At 36.4% G+C, this 9965-nt stretch overlaps 1 protein-coding gene and 1 pseudogene across 1 annotated transcript in view; one reads left to right on the top strand and one right to left on the bottom strand.

The window, feature by feature from the left end:
• The window catches only part of LOC105822942 (lipopolysaccharide-responsive and beige-like anchor protein), a 587311-nt gene that overhangs the window by 524228 nt on the left and 53118 nt on the right, over window positions 1-9965 (top strand). The gene's annotated exons all lie outside the window — the stretch shown is intronic.
• Window positions 4700-5590, bottom strand: LOC105822990 (annotated as a pseudogene).

Here is a 9965-nt window from a genome sequence, read left to right as displayed (position 1 = left end):
TTTGAATAGCAGGTACCAGCCTTCACTTAACACTCCTCATCCTCCCCTGCAGCCCCATTTTGTCCTCATCAAGAACTGTGCTTATCTCTCAAGCTTGATTTTTGTCCCCAGCACAACCCTAGATGAGTCATAAAGGTTCTGGGCTAGGTTGCTGCTATTTCCCTATCCCAATTTTATAGTGTTTTTAGCTGTAAATATGTGGGGAATAAAATGGAATTTCAGAATTGTGTGTTTAAAATAAGCAGTGTACATATTAATTGCATCCATATGTTTAAGTTATTTCTCCCTAACCCCCATCTTAAATAAAATTTTACAACATTTATTGTTAGCTACTAAGTGCTGTACTGAGTTAACTTGTTTCCTCACTTAGATTAAAAACCCTAGTTCAGAGAGACTGAAATAGTCTTTGTTAAGTCGAAGCTAAATACTATGTTGTCACTAAGCCAAGTCTACTTTTCTTTACTTTTATTTCTTTTCTTTATTTCTTTCTTCCTTTCATTCTATCTAGTATAAGGTAACTATATTCTCTCATATATATATTATCTCTTTTTCTATATATAGCTATAAAATCAGGCAAGTATGCAATAGTTGGCACAAAAAACAATAGAATACACAGCTTTTTGAAAATCTCTTCATAATATTTCCATTTGAAAATCCATTAATAAATTCTCTAGGTAATATCTGAGATGCTGTTTATAAAATATGAATATGTGGTTTTACTGGAATGTCTTAAAGTATTTGCATAGTCTTTTTTTATTAGTATGTATTTTAACCTCTGGAATGCTGCCTGCTGAATTCAGCTTTTTTATAGAAAGTAATACAGGCTATTTACAGAAATAATTGGAAATTGATAAATAAGAATGTTAAATAATAAAGCAAGCTTTTTAGTAGAAATGTTTAATAGACTATCTTATTTGATAGTAGGCTACTCTAAATAGTGGTGGTAGTATATCTCTTAGTTGCATCTTTGCTGAATTATGTTGACTTGTATGGTCATTGATTCAGTAAATATTTATTGAGTGCCTGCTGTGTGCCAAGCCCTAGGAACACAGAAATAATTGGTAGTCTCTGATCTTAAGGAGACTTATAGTACAATCAATAAGAAAATTAAAACAGTAATTAGAATATTAGATACATCGGTAATGCATTGGTACTGGAGGTTTGTGCACATTGCTCTAAGAGCGGTAAGGGAGGGACAGCAACAATCTGGATAAAGTCAAGAAAGATAACCCAGAGGCCAGAGATGCCTGAGCTAAGTCTTAAAGAATGAGGAGAAAACCACACAGAGAAAGGGAATAGAACATATATACAAGGGCTTAAAGGCAATATGACAAGTTACATGTCATATTACAGAGTGTGAGGTGGACAGTGGCAGGGGCTAGGTTACTAGTACTATTAATCTTAGTGATGAGTAGTGGGTAACATTTATTGAGTGGTTGCTTAACCCTAGCCAGGCACTGTGTTCAGTTGTTAATACATATGCTGTAATAACTCATCACATACTTACTGACAACTGACTACATACCAAGAACTGATCTAAGTGCCTTATATTATCTCATTTAATCCTCACAACAACCCAATAAAATACTGACAATTATTATCACAATTTTTAGATGACGAAATTAAGGCACTGAAGGTTAGATAACTTGCCTGAAGTCATTCAGCTATTAATAATGTGTGATAATGCTAAGATTTGAACTGGGGCTGTCTGATTCCAATGTCAGCATATTTAACCACATGCAGTGGTCCTATCCCATGATAAAAAATTTGGATGGAAGGATTTGGATTAGAGAAGTCACATAATCAAACTTGCAACTTAAGGATTGGACATCTCATTCCAAGTCTGGGTATGTTCCACCCTTCAGAAGAAACATGAAGGCTGCCAGCTAATGCTTGTATTTTTGGTCATTGTTAAGATATTTTCATTCTTAGTGTAATCTTGCATTAGAGGTTAAAAAAATTGTTTAAAAGCAGAAACATTTTCTTATTTTTCAGTGAATCTGTTTAGCACATTGTCTAGACTGAGCTCCCTTTAAGATAACTAAGGCCAAATGTGTTAGTAATTATTGAAGTTGGCTAATGGGTATGTGGGGATTCATTATCCTATTCCATAATAAAAATTTTACATAATAAATGAATTTTAAAAAGTGATCACCTGGGATCAAAACTCTCTAGGTGAATGAAAATTTGTTAAAAATAGTTTAGGCATCTGGTAGAGTTCGTTAGGCTACTGTATTACCAACCCACCTTCCTGAACCTTATATAGATGTAAGGATACTTGCATGTTTTCTGTGATTTCAAACCTCATTTATGCCTTTACATTTTCTATTGCTCTATACAGAGGGCTGAATACAAAAATGAAGAAGATTGGGCAATAAACAGAATTACTTGAGGGGCTTTTTCAAATCACGCATATTACCCCAGGATTTCCCATTTGACCTTAAGAATCACTGCTATATTGAGACATTGGAGTGTTGTCATATATCTCAAGTATGTTGGGGCTGAAGAAATAAGATTTACTGTCTTCAGCAACATCTTTCGGAGCTGGCCTGGGAGACTAATTTGGTACTTTTGAATAGCAGGTACCAGCCTTCACTTAACACTCCTCATCCTCCCCTGCAGCCCCATTTTGTCCTCATCAAGAACTGTGCTTATCTCTCAAGCTTGATTTTTGTCCCCAGCACAACCCTAGATGAGTCATAAAGGTTCTGGGCTAGGTTGCTGTATAACAGGCACTCAGTAAACATTTGTACTGCATGAATACTATGTGCAAGGTACTGTTCTACCTGCTGCACATCACTAAAATATATGATATTCCAACCCTTATAGTATAGTTGTAGAGACTAGTGATCTATTAAAAGGTAAATAACATTACAAGTGAATCCTGAATCAAGTGTATACTGTAATGAGCAGTATGAACAGGCAATAAGATTTGGGAAATATTACATCAACAAGATCAGACTCAAGCAGGGTTTTCAGAGAGGGGTAGAACTCAGAAAATTGAAGCTGAGGATGACCATTCTAGGAGGGGCAGTGAGATGAGAGAAAATGTAAGGCAGAAATGGCTTATATTTGTGGAAGCAAACTAGCTTGACTGGAAAGGAACACTTATATAAGGGAAGAGGATGAAAGAATAAAAGTTAGAGAGGTAGGAAAGCCTTCAGTGCCTGGAGTTAAGCCTTTATCTTTTAAGTATTGGGGATCACTTGAAGACATTTGATCAGAGAAATATTGCATAAAGGAGAGTTTGGAAAATTTCAATTCTTCAGGCCACATCAAGGGAAGAAATTGAATAGAGGGAAAAAATAGTAAAAAGATTGTTACAATACTCAATATTCAAAATTATAAGAAGCCTAGATTCAGAAAGGAATGATGAGTGTGAGAAACTTTGAAGTGATTATGCATAGTGACTGATTATATGTTAAACAAAGAGGTAAAATTTTCAAATGTTGGTAAGATACTGAGCTTAAAAAAATCATAGAGGAGTCTAACCCTTGACTGAGGAACGCTAGGACAAAATTAATTTTTTCAGATTTTAGATATGTTTATTTTCGGTGTGCTAAGACTGCAGTCCCAACTCCTGGAACAGGGCAACACAGCATTAGATGAGCGGTGGACAAGTAAGCCAAGCTTCATCTGTACTTACAGCCACTCCCCATCGCGGGCATCACCACCTGAGCTCCGCCTCCTGTCAGATCAGCAAAGGCATTAGATTCTCATAGGAGCATGAACCCTACTGTAAACTGCGCATGCTAGAGATCTAGGTTGGACGCTCCTTATGAGAATCTAATGCCTGATGATCTGAGGTGGAGCTGAGGCAGTGATGCTAGCACTGGGGAGCGGCTGCAAATACAGATTATCATTAGCAGAGAGGTTTGATGCACAATAAATGTAATGCACTTGAATCATCCTAAAACCATCATCCCCCCACCCCAGTCCATGGAAAAATTGTCTTCTATGAAACTGGTCCCTGGTGCCAAAAAGGTTGGAGACCACTGTACTAAGACATATACACACTACACATAGATGGCCAGCAGGCAGAAGTGTAGATGGACGCTTCATAGGACTTGGGCAGGCCTCTGGTTGTTGAGTTGGTAATCTTTCAAATATAAGTAAGGTTTAAAGTCCAGTAGAAAAAATTTCCAGGTAAAGAAGTTTATTATTTATTTTTATTTTTTTCAGTGTGGACAAAAATTTTTAATATTGATTTTTGCCATGATGTTTTTAACTTTCAGTCTTTTCAGCATAAAATAGTTGCACACATTTACATGGTTTTTTTATAAAACACAATCCTAAAAAAGTTAATGATGATTGGTCTTTGTGGTTCCTAGTAATAAGTCCTATCATTTTTTTCACATAGTATAAATTATATTCTTATATAGGATTGCATTAAGACCCAGTAGTTCTTAAATAATGTTAGCAAATAACCATATAAATCCCAAATGGAGCAAAGGTGAACGATTTTCATAATGCACTTTCACCTTATTGAAGTTGTAAAGCTGCTCCTTTTAGATATTTTTCCATTTCAATGTGAAGTAGATTGTTGGGTTTTATTAGTGGTTTCATTATGTGGCTTTTTAAAAGGAAAAATGGTTTTGATTTCTTCCACAGTTCACAGCTCTCAGATGAGACCGTTTTTTGTAAATCATAGTCCAGGGATGTTTTGAATAACCAAGTAGTCTTTAGTAGATGAAATCTGTCAATGCATCTGTAGTAAATAAGCATCTACATCCTTAGCTATATTACCAGTATATCCTGGAACCAAAGTAAGATGGTTTTCCTGTTCCCTTAATCCACTCAAATGTTTTAAATTCTGAAAATTTCCATCATTGATAATTTCTATTTTAGATGATAGTTCTATCCACCACCTTTCTATGACTGCTTGAAGCCAGTTTAAACCAACTATTACATATTCTTCAAATTTGCTTTTAAGTAGTGACTTTACTAGAGGCAACAAATCTACCCAGCAGCCAAGTGAGATATATTCTTTTTCTTCCTATAAACTATTAACACAGGAAGACAATCTGCCACAACTCCAAGATCTTCTATCCTCACCAAATAAGCTACAAGTTCGGTTATACTAATCTTTCTCCAGAAAGTTAAAGCTATACTCAGTCTCAAATGCCTGCTGAACAAAACTTGAGCCATTGTTTCAAGGTCCTAAGAAACCTCAGGAAAAAAACCACTATATTTTAATGATGTGCTTTCTGTTTGTGAAGAACTAGAATCACTGAATTTAACAGATATGTTCAACTATCATGGTGTGATTTTTCAGGCAAGTGGCCTGCACAAGCCAGTTCATTTTCTTTATTTGCCATGTCGTAGCCCCTCCTTCTAGGGGACTGCTTTTTTCTGTAACAAGGATTTGGAAAGGGATGGACTTTCTCTCTGCAATAGTTTATCTGGGCTTTTCACAGCTTGTCCAACTGTTCTATTTATGTAAGCAGCCAACTGTTTTGGAGATTTCTTAACCTTCTTCATGTTCTTATTAGTGAAATTAGAGATCCTTTTTCTAAGGAAGAGCAATGGAATGATCCTCAGTATTATTAGAAAAGTTCTGTTTTTTAACATCGCAGGTTTTAGATGCCATAATCTCTTAAATAACAGCACCTTATGGAACCTCGGTGCCTCAGCCCTGCCCTGGCACTGATGCACCACACCAGAGGCTAGAGTGTCTGTCCCTCAGCTCCCTGGCTGGGCCCCACTCAAGGCCGTTCAAAAGCCCGGGATTGAGAAGAAGTTTAAATTGAGAAAATCAGAGTGCTAAAAGAGAACTTACAGTGATAAATTCATTTATGGATAAGAAGTCAGCAAAAGATAGAGAATAAAGGATTAGATTAGAGAACTAGTCTAAGCATAAAGCCATTGAAGCCACAGAAGAGAGAATCTCTGTAAATTGCTTCAGAGATCAAGATGAATGAAAAAATGGCAGATGAATTTTAAAAACAATGAGGAGGATCTAGAATTATCAATTGATGATATAAAATGTGACTATGCAGTTTTGAGATCATAGTCATTACTTTTTAATCTTATTACATAATTTTCACATTTGAAAAAGCCCTTTCTATTGCATTTTTATCATCAACAATTTAAAGGTTAGTCAAGAAGTAAAGCATTTGTGTCTATGAATTCTACAGCCTTTTTAGATGGCTTGAGGACTTAGAAAGAGAATTGATTATTTAACCTATGTGAGATAATACAGCTTTTATTTTGTCATTGAGATAGAATAATCAGACTACTCTATGACTTGAAAAAGCCTTTTCCTCAAAGTGATCAGTAATGTGCCAATTGTATTACATTTTTAAGACTTGTTTTTTAAAAAGTATCAAAAAGAAGAAATTGGGGCCAGGTATGGTGGCTCATGCCTGTAATCCTAGCACTTTGGGAGACCGAGGCAGGAGGATGGTTTGAGACCAGAAGTTCGAAACCAGTCTCAGCATGAGCAAGACACTGCCTCTACAAAAAAATAGAAAAATTAAGCTGAGTGTGGTGGCGCATGCCTGTAGTCCCAGCTGCTTGGGAGGCTGAGACAGGATTGTGGAGCCCAGGAGTTTGAGATTGCAGTGAGCTATGATGATGCCATTGCACTCTAGCCCAGGTGACAGAGCAAGACTGTGTCTCAAAAAAAAAAAAAAAAAGTGTTTTTGAAAGTTGTCTCATCATCCATATTCTTTTCATCTCAAAACAACGTTAATTGCAAAATAGTCTATGTGATATTAATAGACCCAGTTACATTAAATTTATATGTATAACAAAGATTTATATGCTTTATGTCATTATTCTTAGTTTCTCTATAGGAGTTGGTGTTATTGACCATTCTCTTTTGAACTCTTATCCTATGGCTTCCATAACACCCTGTGCTGCTTTTCCTCCTACCCACCCACTAACTATCCCTCCTCTGTCTTCTTCATTACTTCTTCATATCATACCTAATTATAAGTCTTTCTTGAGGTTCAGCTGTAGGTCCTTTTGTGTCCATCTCATGTGGCTCTAGAGCCCTAAAGATTTCTCAGAATTATCTCAGAGATTGCTAAAGAGGTTTTTTAAGGATGGCTTCACCCCTTCAAAGTAGAATAGCCCTATCTCCATGTTTTTTATATACATATTGAGGTTTCATGTAAAATCTCATTTCAAAAAGGCTGTCATTTCTGCTGCTTCAACACACACACACACACACACACACACACACACACACACACACACACATACATAGCAAGAGGGAAAGGTAAAAAATATTGATTTAAACTTCTCTTTTGTATGAATGACACCCAAATCAATTCCTCTGGTCTCTCATCTCAGAGCCAGTCTTGGGCTTCCTTTTGTCCATGGACATCTTTTTTTTTTTTCTAGAATATTATGGGGGTACAAAAGTTTTAGTTACATAAATTGCTTTTGTACCATTTGAGTCAAAGCTGTAAGTGTGCCCATCGCCCAGATAGTGTGCATTGTACCTGTTAGGTGTGAATTTACTCATCCCCTCTTCCCGCTCCCACCTGCTTGATTTCCTATTGATTTTATTTCCATATGAGCACATAAATGTTGATTGAGTAGTTCCAATTTAATGGTGAGTACATGTGGTGTTTGTTTTTCTATTCTTGTGCTACTTCACTTAGAAGAATAGATTCCAGCTCCATCCAGGATAATACAAAAGGTAGTTCACCATTTTTTATGACTGAGTAGTACTCCATGGTATAAATGTACCACATTTTATTAATCCACTCATGTATTGATGGGCACTTGGGTTGTTTCCACATCTTTGCAATTGTGAATTGTGCTGCTATAAACACTCAAGTTCAGGTGTCTTTTTTATAAGATGTCTTTTATTCCTTTGGATAAATACCCAGTAGTGGGATTTCTGGATCAAAGGGTAGTTTTACTTTTAGTTCTTTGAGGTATCTCCATACTACTTTCCATAGAGGTTGTACTAGTTTGCAGTCCCACCAGCAGTGTATGAGTGTTCCTATCTCTCTACATCCATGCCAGCATCTATTGTTTTGGGACTTTTTGATAAAAGCCCTTCTCACTGGAGTTAAGTGTTATCTCATTATGGTTTTGATTTGCATTTCCCTGATGATGAGAGATGTGGAGCATTTTTTCACATTTGTTGGCCATTAGTCTATCTTCTTTTGAAAAGTTCCTATGCATGTCTTTTGTCCACTTTTTAATGGGGTTTGATTTTTTTCTTGCTGATTTCCTTGAGTTCTTTATAGATTTATTATCAGCCCTTTATCAGATGTATAGCATACAAATATTTTCTCCCATTCTGTATTGTCTATTTGTTCTAATGATTGTTTTCTTGGCTGTGCAGAAGTTTTTTAATTTGATCAGGTCCCATTTATTTATTTTTGTTGTTGCTGTGATTGCTTTTGGGACCTTCTTCATAAATTTTTTGCCTATGCCAATGTCTATAAGAGTTTTTCCAACATTTTCTTCTAGAATTCTTACAGTTTCATGCCTCAGGTTTAAGTCTGTTATCCTCCATGAGTTAATTTTTGTTAGTGTTCAGAGGTGCAGATCCACTTGCATTGGACAGCTTGACCTAAACAAATAGCTAGCACTATCTCTTTAGATTCCATGTGTCTGAAATAAAATTTACTGTCTTTCTCCTGCCAAACTAGTTCTCCTTAACAGAAACTCCTATTTCTTTTCATTGCTTTACTACTCTCTGAAGCATGCAAGTTAAAAAAAAAAAAAAAGAAGAAAATTAATTTTGACTTTTCTCTTTTCTTCATTGTCCAAAGTTATCAGTCTCTTAAGACCTGTTGATTTTTCCTTAGGACATGGTTCACATATTAATCTCTTTCTATTACCATAGTTTTCACAAGGATTGAGGTGTACAATTCATTTTTTGGACTGCTCTCAGAACCTCCAAAGAAATTTCTTTGTCTATGAGCTCTTAGCCCTATATTATATTTTGCAATCTTGAGCCAGATTTCATAATGGGTTCACCATTCTCACCCTACATAAGCTTCCAAAGCATTTCTTCCTTCCCTATTTTAACTGTGTTAAATGGAAATCACACCAAGGCCCAGATCTAATAATACAGCATTTTATTTAGGGCTTTGTGTGTGCTAGGTACTAGGCTAAGTACTTTATATGCTCTTATATAGGTATTATTATTATCTTGATTTTATAGATGGGAAACAGAGATTAAGCTACTTGCCCAAAGTCAAACAGCAGGTAAGTGGCAATGCCAGGATTAGCAGTCTGAGCCATCTGACACCATAGGCCAAGTGCTAAAACAGTATACTTTCCACCACCTCCCCTCCCCTTTTTAATGGGGGAAAGGCATGTGGGCTACTGGGCAGGGACTACAGAAGGCAACAGTCAAGGGAAAGGGCCCTGGCTTTACCAGCTGTTCTTAAAAGAGACTTAAGGTTCTAATTCATAAGTAACACTATGAAGTGGATTCTATTATTATCCACATTTTACAGGAGAGAAAATTGAAACTTTAGGTTAAATAACTTACTCTAGATCATACAGTTCATAAAGCATACAGCATTCTTTAAACCTTTTGGACAGATTGCATAAAACCATTATTCAGCCTTCCAGGTACATTTGCTGTGCTTCCTATACCAGGAACATATATATTCTTTAAGGGCAGAAACATTTAAGACCTAATAGTGCTGTGTACATAGTTCATGATCATTGAATGCATAAATGAATAAATGCTATCATTGTTTCTTTTTTTTTTTTTTGAGACAGAGTCTTGCTCTGTTGCCCGGGCTAGAGTGCCGTGGAGTCAGCCTAGCTCACAGCAACCTCAAACTCCTGGCCTTGAGCAATCCTTCTGCCTCAGCCTTACGAATAGCTGGGACTACAGGCATGCGCCACCATGCCAGGCTAATTTTTTCTGTATATTTTTAGTTGTCCAGCTAATTTCTTTCTATTTTTAGTAGAGACGGGGGTCTCACTCTTGTTCAGGCTGGTCTTGAACTTCTGACCTGCAGTGATCCTCCCACCTC

Source organism: Propithecus coquereli, unplaced genomic scaffold (assembly GCF_000956105.1).
Source record: "Propithecus coquereli isolate 6110/MARCELLA unplaced genomic scaffold, Pcoq_1.0 Scaffold65, whole genome shotgun sequence".
In the NCBI taxonomy this organism is placed as follows: Eukaryota; Metazoa; Chordata; class Mammalia; order Primates; family Indriidae; genus Propithecus; species Propithecus coquereli.
The sequence above is the reverse complement of the archived record's forward strand: the minus strand, read 5'-3'. Positions and strand labels throughout refer to the sequence as shown.